Raw genomic sequence first — 12,889 nt, 5'->3', positions numbered from 1 at the left:
AGAGTTTACCATCAGTCGAACCTTTCCCTTATCGTTTATTGTGGATGTCTTCTTTGAAGAAAGGTATGATCCAACTAAAGTAAGTACATTCACGAATGGGCCCTTGGTCGGTACAAACAGTATTTATACACCTCAGGCCTTTTGTGAATTAAGAAAAGTGTGTTCTTCGTTCTATTTTTCATCTCAAACTGATACCTTCATTTTACAAACATGTAAAGACTGTTAAGACGCTTGATTAATATCATTGATTCTGAATGTGGTCGCTTTTCATAGGATTAACCCTTTAACAATTTTGAAAGAGAATGGCGATACAATAGAGCTGCTTTTCCCAAAATGGTATTATTAATGTTGTTGCTGCATCTTCAAGTAAAAAGAGAATCCATTGGGTCACAGATTGAGTTAAGTTTGAAAATTTCAAATCTTTTATGTATGTTTCCGATGCAGATCTGCCCATCGACTCAGAATGACCTCACTGTTCATACATTTAAAAAAAATGCATAAAGGTTAAGGTGCTAGGCACAAAAGTGGATTTTTATGAAAAGTTATGCCAGAGAGTGAGAGCGAAAATGAATACCCTACACCACTAACCTTATGAATATTACTATCTTTGGCCTATAATTTAAGACAACAAGGAGACAAAGTGTGTTAGAGCAAGAGAGAGGTTCCACCGAGACTTGAACTCGGATCGCTGGATTCAAAGTCCAAAGTGCTAACCATTACACCATGGAACCCTTGTTGAGCAGAGCTTCATAAGGGCAATGAGAATATAGGGCACAGTCAAGATTTTTACTGACCTATAGTAACCGTTTACTGATATTATATCGAAGCAGCACTGTTGCTGTTGGATGCTGTGCAATCGCAAAGTATTGGCTTCATGTCTCATTTGGATTAAATTCTTCCTCTGGAGTCTAATGATATAGGAATATTACATATTTTCTCTGATGTGCTCTGTTTTTCCAGAATGAAGTGCATCATGCTACTGAATATGTGGGTTCCATGGAGTAATGGTTAGCACTCTGGACTCTGAATCCAGCGATCCGAGTTCAAGTCTCGGTGGGACCTTGGGGCTGCTTCTCTTTTAGAGTTGCTTTTCATTTGCAGATAGATATAACAGCAATAGCTTTGCTTTACAGCCCACTTTGATGGCAGTCTTCTTTGACCAAAGAATATTAATAGTTTCTGGGTCTGGGGATGACTCTCTTTTGCCACAAAGAAACTGCCCACTCTCATATCTCCAAAGCTCCAAGGTATAATGGCTATTAAACTGGCTTTTGATCTCAGCGATTTGCATTGAAAGCCCAGGAGGCCTCTAAAATCAGTTGAATTGTTTCCTGATAATTTAGAGTTTATTTCTTCTTTCGAGAAAGGTGTGATCCAAATAAAGTAAGTACATTTAAACAAGGGCACTTGATCAGTAAATGCACTACTTTCTAGAACTCATAACCCTTGTAAGTTATAAAAAGTTTGCTCTCCATACAGTTTGTCAACTCAAAGAATTACATTTTTTACACATTTAATAAGACCATCAAATTGCTTGAAACATAGGAATGATTGTGAAAGTGAATATGATTCACCAAAATAATTGTATAACATTTTTTAATGTTAATAAAATAGGGCTTTTTCCAATCTTTTCACATCAATGTTGTTTCTGCATGTTCCAGTGAGCAGAGAATCTACTGCACATAGTGTGTACATTTTTCTTTTCATAGAGTTAAGGTTGGACATTATTCATCTGTGGAAAATGTTTCTGAGAGATATCTGGGTGCCCACTCTGATTGACCTTAGGGATTGTACATTAACGATATGTAGTTGCATCACTGTATTGGTATCAGGCACCAAAGTGCATTTAAATGTAATGTCGTGCAGAGAGAGTCGACTGAACTTCTGAATATTAACTCTGTTGAATTGTAATTTGAGAAATTAGAAAATGGAGTGTAAGAGCAAGATAACGGTCCCACCGAGACTTGAACTCGGATCGTTGGATTCAAAGTCCAAAGTGCTAACCATTACACCATGGAATCCTTGCAAGATGCACCTGAGAGCGTTGAATCAGAAATGGCAATATAGAGCACATTTACAATTTTTACAGATTCATAGTCCCAATTGACTGATATCATACAAACACAGCGATGTTGTCGATTGACGTTGTGCTATAGCAATCTCTGTGCTTTATAGAGCATGTAGATCAAATTCTTCCTCTTGAGGCATATGATTAAGCAATATTAAATATTGTTTCTGACTGCCTCTGTTTTGGCATAATGAAGTTCAGCATTTGCGGAAGTATTTAGGTTCCATGGTCTAATGGTTAGTAGGCTGGACTCTGAATTTAGTAATCTGACATGTTATAGCTATATTTTGTTTTCCTTTGGGTGTATTGTCATTTTATGCACATAGATTTCCTAGCAGTGGCTGTGATGAATAGTTCAATTTGATAGCAGCTTCCTTTTGAGAATTTGAAAAAAAAAGAATTAAATAGTCTCTCTGGATGACTCTGCTTTGATTTCTATGTGCACATCCCTTTTGCGTTTCAGAGGGATTGACCAACATACACAACAGTGCTTGGAAGACCTCTTCCTCCCTCATGGCATGTAAAGCTAACCTCTCTCCTACCTTGTGTTTTTTTACTTTTTAACTTCCCCTTCCGAGTCATGATCATGTAACTGAATTTACATTTTTAGATTTTAACTGCAGTAGTTGCTTGTTTTTCATTTTTATTTTTTGTGTACGCATACATCCCTTTTTGTGGGGAGGGGGGAGTGATGTCTGTTTACTTATATTAGCTAATATAGGTCATTTTATGTCCGCTTACAATATGTGTCAGGATTTTTTATGTCGTTTCCAATCAATGTCTTATATCAAGTGGTTTGCAGCAGTCATACAAAGGCACGTAACACCCCCAAAACACCTACATAAGTTAGAAATACTCCGGAAGAGTACTCAGTTTATGAAAAGGCGGTGAATCCCAAATAGAACTGTAAATGTAAGCTAGCAAGCAGACCGTGCACCCCTGTTTGGAACTATGACCTGTGTGTTGCCCTCTATTAACAGAACAATGTAACTGCAGCCCATGTCACATAAAATAGAAAGTAGAGATTATGCAAATTAACTCCCAGAAGAGCCTGGTGTCACCCCAAAAGGTGTCATGCTTTTCACACCAAGAAACATCCACACATAGATCCCTGCGAACCTCAAAAACGTACAGGAAACCCTGTCCAGCGCTTTGCTCCCAGAGGAGATAAGGTTGAAAAACCACCCTATGTTAAAAGTGTCCATAATCCATGCCAGCTGCCCTGCCTAGGGGCATGAGTGGAAGGGTTTAACCTGCCTGGGTTCTTGGGCATGGTTTCATCATGCCTCAGTTTACAATGGCACTCTGCCACTTTGTCAGGCTTTAAAGAAGCCTGACTCCTGCAGAGCAAAAGATCTGATTATTTCCTTACATGTTTTGTACGTAAGAATGCGGATGGTGCTCTGAGCCTCCTATGGTGGTTATTAAGCATGGTATACATACCATAGCATGTAACTGTGCCTACAAATGGAACATTTTGTTCATTTATTAGGGAGTTGTGAAAATGGCAAAATCAAATTGCCATTATTGACACAGACCAGCTGCCGCTGTCCGGACATTTCGTCGAAAGACATTTCGTCGAAAGACATTTGGTCGACGTAATTTGGTCGAAAGCCAAATGGTCGATTTTTTAATTTATATATATATATATTTTTTAGATTGTAGTTTAGGGAAAAAAAGGGGTTTTTTTAGAAAAAAAGGGGGTTGGCGGGGACCCCCCCAATCCCCACCCCCCAAAAAAAAAATGTGAAAATAAAAAACAAAAGCAATTCGACCATTTGGTTTTCGACCAAATGGTTTCGACCATTTGTCCTGTCGACAAATTTTTTTCGACGAAATGTCTTGCAACCCAGCTGCCGACTGTTGCTATTGACAGGAGTTCCAGGTGTATAAACTGAGGAGATCACCAGTTCAATTACCTGTGAACGCATTTTGAAGCTCATTCACAACCAGTTCATGCCCGTTCTCTCCATTTTGGCTTTCTGGCTGGCCGAGGGGCCCTTCAGTAATGTTCTTTGCTAACCATTACACCATGGGCCCCTTGCTGGTGCAACCTGACAGAGTTGTAACAGAAATGAGAATCGAGATCTCATGCATCATTTTAACAAACTCATATTCCTAGCCCACGGATATTATGCAAATGTGGAACTGTTTAGTTGGTTGTTGCGCAATAGCAAACTCTTTGCTTTACAGCTCATTTGGATAGGATTCTTCCTCTGGAGGCATAAGATAAAAGAATATTGCATACATTCTCTAAAAGGCGCTTTTTTTGCTGCAATGACGTTCATCATGTCACTAAGTATGTAGGTTCCATGGTGTAATGGTTAGCACTCTGGACTCTGAATCCAGCGATCCGAGTTCAAATCTCGGTGGGACCTTGGGAATTACTGTGTTTGTTTTCCTCTCAGTGTCTTGTTTTAATAGCAATGACGCTGCTGTGTCGCCCACTTTCATAGCATTATTCCCTGGGTGCATTTGAAAAAAGAAAGATTTTCCATGGATGACGCTCTTTAGCCACAATGAAACCCACCACTTTCTGTGGTGTGAAAGACCCATGGTGTAATGGTAGCACCCTGGAGGTTGAATCCAATAATTTGCATTCAAATCTCTGTAAGAGTTTACCATCAGTCGAACCTTTCCCTTATCGTTTATTGTGGATGTCTTCTTTGAAGAAAGGTATGATCCAACTAAAGTAAGTACATTCACGAATGGGCCCTTGGTCGGTACAAACAGTATTTATACACCTCAGGCCTTTTGTGAATTAAGAAAAGTGTGTTCTTCGTTCTATTTTTCATCTCAAACTGATACCTTCATTTTACAAACATGTAAAGACTGTTAAGACGCTTGATTAATATCATTGATTCTGAATGTGGTCGCTTTTCATAGGATTAACCCTTTAACAATTTTGAAAGAGAATGGCGATACAATAGAGCTGCTTTTCCCAAAATGGTATTATTAATGTTGTTGCTGCATCTTCAAGTAAAAAGAGAATCCATTGGGTCACAGATTGAGCATGTTTCTTAACATTGAGTTAAGTTTGAAAATTTCAAATCTTTTATGTATGTTTCCGATGCAGATCTGCCCATCGACTCAGAATGACCTCACTGTTCATACATTTAAAAAAAATGCATAAAGGCTAAGGTGCTAGGCACAAAAGTGGATTTTTATGAAAAGTTATGCCAGAGAGTGAGAGCGAAAATGAATACCCTACACCACTAACCTTATGAATATTACTATCTTTGGCCTATAATTTAAGACAACAAGGAGACAAAGTGTGTTAGAGCAAGAGAGAGGTTCCACCGAGACTTGAACTCGGATCGCTGGATTCAAAGTCCAAAGTGCTAACCATTACACCATGGAACCCTTGTTAAGCAGAGCTTCATAAGGGCAATGAGAATATAGGGCACAGTCAAGATTTTTACTGACCTATAGTAACCGTTTACTGATATTATATCGAAGCAGCACTGTTGCTGTTGGATGCTGTGCAATCGCAAAGTATTGGCTTCATGTCTCATTTGGATCAAATTCTTCCTCTGGAGTCTAATGATATAGGAATATTACATATTTTCTCTGATGTGCTCTGTTTTTCCAGAATGAAGTGCATCATGCTACTGAATATGTGGGTTCCATGGTGTAATGGTTAGCACTCTGGACTCTGAATCCAGCGATCCGAGTTCAAGTCTCGGTGGGACCTTGGGGCTGCTTCTCTTTTAGAGTTGCCTTTCATTTGCAGATAGATATAACAGCAATAGCTTTGCTTTACAGCCCACTTTGATGGCAGTCTTCTTTGACCAAAGAATATTAATAGTTTCTGGGGATGACTCTCTTTTGCCACAAAGAAACTGCCCACTCTCATATCTCCAAAGCTCCAAGGTATAATGGCTATTAAACTGGCTTTTGATCTCAGCGATTTGCATTGAAAGCCCAGGAGGCCCCTAAAATCAGTTGAATTGTTTCCTGATAATTTAGAGTTTATTTCTTCTTTCGAGAAAGGTGTGATCCAGATAAAGTAAGTACATTTAAACAAGGGCACTTGATCAGTAAATGCACTACTTTCTAGAACTCATAACTCTTGTAAGTTATAAAAAGTTTGCTCTCCATACAGTTTGTCAACTCAAAGAATTACATTTTTTACACATTTAATAAGACCATCAAATTGCTTGAAACATAGGAATGATTGTGAAAGTGAATATGATTCACCAAAATAATTGTATAACATTTTTTAATGTTAATAAAATAGGGCTTTTTCCAATCTTTTCACATCAATGTTGTTTCTGCATGTTCCAGTGAGCAGAGAATCTACTGCACATAGTGTATACATTTTTCTTTTCATAGAGTTAAGGTTGGACATTATTCATCTGTGGAAAATGTTTCTGAGAGATATCTGGGTGCCCACTCTGATTGACCTTAGGGATTGTACATTAACGATATGTAGTTGCATCACTGTATTGGTATCAGGCACCAAAGTGCATTTAAATGTAATGTCGTGCAGAGAGAGTCGACTGAACTTCTGAATATTAACTCTGTTGAATTGTAATTTGAGAAATTAGAAAATGGAGTGTAAGAGCAAGATAACGGTCCCACCGAGACTTGAACTCGGATCGTTGGATTCAAAGTCCAAAGTGCTAACCATTACACCATGGAATCCTTGCAAGATGCACCTGAGAGCGTTGAATCAGAAATGGCAATATAGAGCACATTTACAATTTTTACAGATTCATAGTCCCAATTGACTGATATCATACAAACACAGCGATGTTGTCGATTGACGTTGTGCTATAGCAATCTCTGTGCTTTATAGAGCATGTAGATCAAATTCTTCCTCTTCAGGCATATGATTAAGCAATATTAAATATTGTTTCTGACTGCCTCTGTTTTGGCATAATGAAGTTCAGCATTTGCGGAAGTATTTAGGTTCCATGGTCTAATGGTTAGTAGGCTGGACTCTGAATTTAGTAATCTGACATGTTATAGCTATATTTTGTTTTCCTTTGGGTGTATTGTCATTTTATGCACATAGATTTCCTAGCAGTGGCTGTGATGAATAGTTCAATTTGATAGCAGCTTCCTTTTGAGAATTTGAAAAAAAAAGAATTAAATAGTCTCTCTGGATGACTCTGCTTTGATTTCTATGTGCACATCCCTTTTGCGTTTCAGAGGGATTGACCAACATACACAACAGTGCTTGGAAGACCTCTTCCTCCCTCATGGCATGTAAAGCTAACCTCTCTCCTACCTTGTGTTTTTTTACTTTTTAACTTCCCCTTCCGAGTCATGATCATGTAACTGAATTTACATTTTTAGATTTTAACTGCAGTAGTTGCTTGTTTTTCATTTTTATTTTTTGTGTACGCATACATCCCTTTTTGTGGGGAGGGGGGAGTGATGTCTGTTTACTTATATTAGCTAATATAGGTCATTTTATGTCCGCTTACAATATGTGTCAGGATTTTTTATGTCGTTTCCAATCAATGTCTAATATCAAGTGGTTTGCAGCAGTCATACAAAGGCACGTAACACCCCCAAAACACCTACATAAGTTAGAAATACTCCGGAAGAGTACTCAGTTTATGAAAAGGCGGTGAATCCCAAATAGAACTGTAAATGTAAGCTAGCAAGCAGACCGTGCACCCGTGTTTGGAACTATGACCTGTGTGTTGCCCTCTATTAACAGAACAATGTAACTGCAGCCCATGTCACATAAAATAGAAAGTAGAGATTATGCAAATTAACTCCCAGAAGAGCCTGGTGTCACCCCAAAAGGTGTCATGCTTTTCACACCAAGAAACATCCACACATAGATCCCTGCGAACCTCAAAAACGTACAGGAAACCCTGTCCAGCGCTTTGCTCCCAGAGGAGATAAGGTTGAAAAACCACCCTATGTTAAAAGTGTCCATAATCCATGCCAGCTGCCCTGCCTAGGGGCATGAGTGGAAGGGTTTAACCTGCCTGGGTTCTTGGGCATGGTTTCATCATGCCTCAGTTTACAATGGCACTCTGCCACTTTGTCAGGCTTTAAAGAAGCCTGACTCCTGCAGAGCAAAAGATCTGATTATTTCCTTACATGTTTTGTACGTAAGAATGCGGATGGTGCTCTGAGCCTCCTATGGTGGTTATTAAGCATGGTATACATACCATAGCATGTAACTGTGCCTACAAATGGAACATTTTGTTCATTTATTAGGGAGTTGTGAAAATGGCAAAATCAAATTGCCATTATTGACACAGACCAGCTGCCGCTGTCCGGACATTTCGTCGAAAGACATTTCGTCGAAAGACATTTGGTCGACGTAATTTGGTCGAAAGCCAAATGGTCGATTTTTTTATTTATTTATATATATATTTTTTAGGTTGTAGTTTAGGGAAAAAAGGGGTTTTTAGAAAAAAAGGGGGTTGGCGGGGACCCCCCCAACCCCCACCCCCAAAAAAAAAAATGTGAAAATAAAAAACAAAAGCAATTCGACCATTTGGTTTTCGACCAAATGGTTTCGACCAATTGTCCTGTCGACAAATTTTTTTCGACGAAATGTCTGGCAACCCAGCTGCCGACTGTTGCTATTGACAGGAGTTCCAGGTGTATAAACTGAGTAGATCACCAGTTCAATTACCTGTGAACGCATTTTGAAGCTCATTCACAACCAGTTCATGCCCGTTCCCTCCATTTTGGCTTTCTGGCTGGCCGAGGGGCCCTTCAGTAATGTTCTTTGCTAACCATTACACCATGGGCCCCTTGCTGGTGCAACCTGACAGAGTTGTAACAGAAATGAGAATCGAGATCTCATGCATCATTTTAACAAACTCATATTCCTAGCCCACGGATATTATGCAAATGTGGAACTGTTTAGTTGGTTGTTGCGCAATAGCAAACTCTTTGCTTTACAGCTCATTTGGATAGGATTCTTCCTCTGGAGGCATAAGATAAAAGAATATTGCATACATTCTCTAAAAGGCGCTTTTTTTGCTGCAATGACGTTCATCATGTCACTAAGTATGTAGGTTCCATGGTGTAATGGTTAGCACTCTGGACTCTGAATCCAGCGATCCGAGTTCAAATCTCGGTGGGACCTTGGGAATTACTGTGTTTGTTTTCCTCTCAGTGTCTTGTTTTAATAGCAATGACGCTGCTGTGTCGCCCACTTTCATAGCATTATTCCCTGGGTGCATTTGAAAAAAGAAAGATTTTCCATGGATGACGCTCTTTAGCCACAATGAAACCCACCACTTTCTGTGGTGTGAAAGACCCATGGTGTAATGGTAGCACCCTGGAGGTTGAATCCAATAATTTGCATTCAAATCTCTGTAAGAGTTTACCATCAGTCAAACCTTTCCCTTATCGTTTATTGTGGATGTCTTCTTTGAAGAAAGGTATGATCCAACTAAAGTAAGTACATTCACGAATGGGCCCTTGGTCGGTACAAACAGTATTTATACACCTCAGGCCTTTTGTGAATTAAGAAAAGTGTGTTCTTCGTTCTATTTTTCATCTCAAACTGATACCTTCATTTTACAAACATGTAAAGACTGTTAAGACGCTTGATTAATATCATTGATTCTGAATGTGGTCGCTTTTCATAGGATTAACCCTTTAACAATTTTGAAAGAGAATGGCGATACAATAGAGCTGCTTTTCCCAAAATGGTATTATTAATGTTGTTGCTGCATCTTCAAGTAAAAAGAGAATCCATTGGGTCACAGATTGAGCATGTTTCTTAACATTGAGTTAAGTTTGAAAATTTCAAATCTTTTATGTATGTTTCCGATGCAGATCTGCCCATCGACTCAGAATGACCTCACTGTTCATACATTTAAAAAAAATGCATAAAGGTTAAGGTGCTAGGCACAAAAGTGGATTTTTATGAAAAGTTATGCCAGAGAGTGAGAGCGAAAATGAATACCCTACACCACTAACCTTATGAATATTACTATCTTTGGCCTATAATTTAAGACAACAAGGAGACAAAGTGTGTTAGAGCAAGAGAGAGGTTCCACCGAGACTTGAACTCGGATCGCTGGATTCAAAGTCCAAAGTGCTAACCATTACACCATGGAACCCTTGTTGAGCAGCGCTTCATAAGGGCAATGAGAATATAGGGCACAGTCAAGATTTTTACTGACCTATAGTAACCGTTTACTGATATTATATCGAAGCAGCACTGTTGCTGTTGGATGCTGTGCAATCGCAAAGTATTGGCTTCATGTCTCATTTGGATTAAATTCTTCCTCTGGAGTCTAATGATATAGGAATATTACATATTTTCTCTGATGTGCTCTGTTTTTCCAGAATGAAGTGCATCATGCTACTGAATATGGGGGTTCCATGGAGTAATGGTTAGCACTCGGGACTCTGAATCCAGCGATCCGAGTTCAAGTCTCGGTGGGACCTTGGGGCTGCTTCTCTTTTAGAGTTGCCTTTCATTTGCAGATAGATATAACAGCAATAGCTTTGCTTTACAGCCCACTTTGATGGCAGTCTTCTTTGACCAAAGAATATTAATAGTTTCTGGGTCTGGGGATGACTCTCTTTTGCCACAAAGAAACTGCCCACTCTGATATCTCCAAAGCTCCAAGGTATAATGGCTATTAAACTGGCTTTTGATCTCAGCGATTTGCATTGAAAGCCCAGGAGGCCTCTAAAATCAGTTGAATTGTTTCCTGATAATTTAGAGTTTATTTCTTCTTTCGAGAAAGGTGTGATCCAAATAAAGTAAGTACATTTAAACAAGGGCACTTGATCAGTAAATGCACTACTTTCTAGAACTCATAACTCTTGTAAGTTATAAAAAGTTTGCTCTCCATACAGTTTGTCAACTCAAAGAATTACATTTTTTACACATTTAATAAGACCATCAAATTGCTTGAAACATAGGAATGATTGTGAAAGTGAATATGATTCACCAAAATAATTGTATAACATTTTTTAATGTTAATAAAATAGGGCTTTTTCCAATCTTTTCACATCAATGTTGTTTCTGCATGTTCCAGTGAGCAGAGAATCTACTGCACATAGTGTGTACATTTTTCTTTTCATAGAGTTAAGGTTGGACATTATTCATCTGTGGAAAATGTTTCTGAGAGATATCTGGGTGCCCACTCTGATTGACCTTAGGGATTGTACATTAACGATATGTAGTTGCATCACTGTATTGGTATCAGGCACCAAAGTGCATTTAAATGTAATGTCGTGCAGAGAGAGAGAGAGTGTGAAAACGGCTACCTGAGTCGACTGAACTTCTGAATATTAACTCTGTTGAATTGTAATTTGAGAAATTAGAAAATGGAGTGTAAGAGCAAGATAACGGTTCCACCGAGACTTGAACTCGGATCGTTGGATTCAAAGTCCAAAGTGCTAACCATTACACCATGGAACCCCTGCAAGATGCACCTGAGAGCGTTGAATCAGAAATGGCAATATAGAGCACATTTACAATTTGTACAGATTCATAGTCCCAATTGACTGATATCATACAAACACAGCGATGTTGTCGATTGACGTTGTGCTATAGCAATCTCTGTGCTTTATAGAGCATGTAGATCAAATTCTTCCTCTTGAGGCATATGATTAAGCAATATTAAATATTGTTTCTGACTGCCTCTGTTTTGGCATAATGAAGTTCAGCATTTGCGGAAGTATTTAGGTTCCATGGTCTAATGGTTAGTAGGCTGGACTCTGAATTTAGTAATCTGACATGTTATAGCTATATTTTGTTTTCCTTTGGGTGTATTGTCATGTTATGCACATAGATTTCCTAGCAGTGGCTGTGATGAATAGTTCAATTTGATAGCAGCTTCCTTTTGAGAATTTGAAAAAAAAAGAATTAAATAGTCTCTCTGGATGACTCTGCTTTGATTTCTATGTGCACATCCCTTTTGCGTTTCAGAGGGATTGACCAACATACACAACAGTGCTTGGAAGACCTCTTCCTCCCTCATGGCATGTAAAGCTAACCTCTCTCCTACCTTGTGTTTTTTTACTTTTTAACTTCCCCTTCCGAGTCATGATCATGTAACTGAATTTACATTTTTAGATTTTAACTGCAGTAGTTGCTTGTTTTTCATTTTTATTTTTTGTGTACGCATACATCCCTTTTTGTGGGGAGGGGGGAGTGATGTCTGTTTACTTATATTAGCTAATATAGGTAATTTTATGTCCGCTTACAATATGTGTCAGGATTTTTTATGTCGTTTCCAATCAATGTCTAATATCAAGTGGTTTGCAGCAGTCATACAAAGGCACGTAACACCCCCAAAACACCTACATAAGTTAGAAATACTCCGGAAGAGTACTCAGTTTATGAAAAGGCGGTGAATCCCAAATAGAACTGTAAATGTAAGCTAGCAAGCAGACCGTGCACCCCTGTTTGGAACTATGACCTGTGTGTTGCCCTCTATTAACAGAACAATGTAACTGCAGCCCATGTCACATAAAATAGAAAGTAGAGATTATGCAAATTAACTCCCAGAAGAGCCTGGTGTCACCCCAAAAGGTGTCATGCTTTTCACACCAAGAAACATCCACACATAGATCCCTGCGAACCTCAAAAACGTACAGGGAACCCTGTCCAGCGCTTTGCTCCCAGAGGAGATAAGGTTGAAAAACCACCCTATGTTAAAAGTGTCCATAATCCATGCCAGCTGCCCTGTCTATAGAACCTGGCCGTTCGGGGCCTAGGGGCATGAGTGGAAGGATTTAACCTGCCTGGGTTCTTGGGCATGGTTTCATCATGCCTCAGTTTACAATGGCACTCTGCCACTTTGTCAGGCTTTAAAGAAGCCTGACTCCTGCAGAGCAAAAGATCTGATTATTTCCTTACATGTTTTG

The 12,889-nt window shown here is 39.0% G+C and overlaps 10 non-coding genes across 10 annotated transcripts; 4 read left to right on the top strand and 6 right to left on the bottom strand.

Annotated features, from left to right (window-relative positions):
- Nucleotides 1–659: 659 nt before the first annotated feature.
- On the bottom strand, nt 660–731 carry TRNAQ-UUG (transfer RNA glutamine (anticodon UUG)). The gene has a single exon. It is a non-coding gene; the product is annotated as a tRNA-Gln (tRNA).
- A 259-nt stretch (nt 732–990) lies between these two features.
- Nucleotides 991–1,062, top strand: TRNAQ-CUG (transfer RNA glutamine (anticodon CUG)). Its single transcript has one exon. It is a non-coding gene; the product is annotated as a tRNA-Gln (tRNA).
- Nucleotides 1,063–1,949: 887 nt separating this feature from the next.
- TRNAQ-UUG (transfer RNA glutamine (anticodon UUG)) lies at nt 1,950–2,022 on the bottom strand. Its single transcript has one exon. It is a non-coding gene; the product is annotated as a tRNA-Gln (tRNA).
- A 2,352-nt stretch (nt 2,023–4,374) lies between these two features.
- On the top strand, nt 4,375–4,446 carry TRNAQ-CUG (transfer RNA glutamine (anticodon CUG)). The gene has a single exon. It is a non-coding gene; the product is annotated as a tRNA-Gln (tRNA).
- Nucleotides 4,447–5,359: 913 nt separating this feature from the next.
- Nucleotides 5,360–5,431, bottom strand: TRNAQ-UUG (transfer RNA glutamine (anticodon UUG)). The gene has a single exon. It is a non-coding gene; the product is annotated as a tRNA-Gln (tRNA).
- A 259-nt stretch (nt 5,432–5,690) lies between these two features.
- Nucleotides 5,691–5,762, top strand: TRNAQ-CUG (transfer RNA glutamine (anticodon CUG)). Its single transcript has one exon. It is a non-coding gene; the product is annotated as a tRNA-Gln (tRNA).
- An 881-nt stretch (nt 5,763–6,643) lies between these two features.
- TRNAQ-UUG (transfer RNA glutamine (anticodon UUG)) lies at nt 6,644–6,716 on the bottom strand. Its single transcript has one exon. It is a non-coding gene; the product is annotated as a tRNA-Gln (tRNA).
- Nucleotides 6,717–9,065: 2,349 nt separating this feature from the next.
- Nucleotides 9,066–9,137, top strand: TRNAQ-CUG (transfer RNA glutamine (anticodon CUG)). Its single transcript has one exon. It is a non-coding gene; the product is annotated as a tRNA-Gln (tRNA).
- Nucleotides 9,138–10,050: 913 nt separating this feature from the next.
- Nucleotides 10,051–10,122, bottom strand: TRNAQ-UUG (transfer RNA glutamine (anticodon UUG)). Its single transcript has one exon. It is a non-coding gene; the product is annotated as a tRNA-Gln (tRNA).
- Nucleotides 10,123–11,366: 1,244 nt separating this feature from the next.
- Nucleotides 11,367–11,438, bottom strand: TRNAQ-UUG (transfer RNA glutamine (anticodon UUG)). Its single transcript has one exon. It is a non-coding gene; the product is annotated as a tRNA-Gln (tRNA).
- Nucleotides 11,439–12,889: the final 1,451 nt, after the last annotated feature.

Source organism: Ambystoma mexicanum, chromosome 5p, assembly GCF_040938575.1.
Source record: "Ambystoma mexicanum isolate Mex_15411 chromosome 5p, UKY_AmexF1_1, whole genome shotgun sequence".
Classification (NCBI taxonomy): Eukaryota; Metazoa; Chordata; class Amphibia; order Caudata; family Ambystomatidae; genus Ambystoma; species Ambystoma mexicanum.
This window is presented reverse-complemented; position numbering and strand designations above follow the sequence as displayed.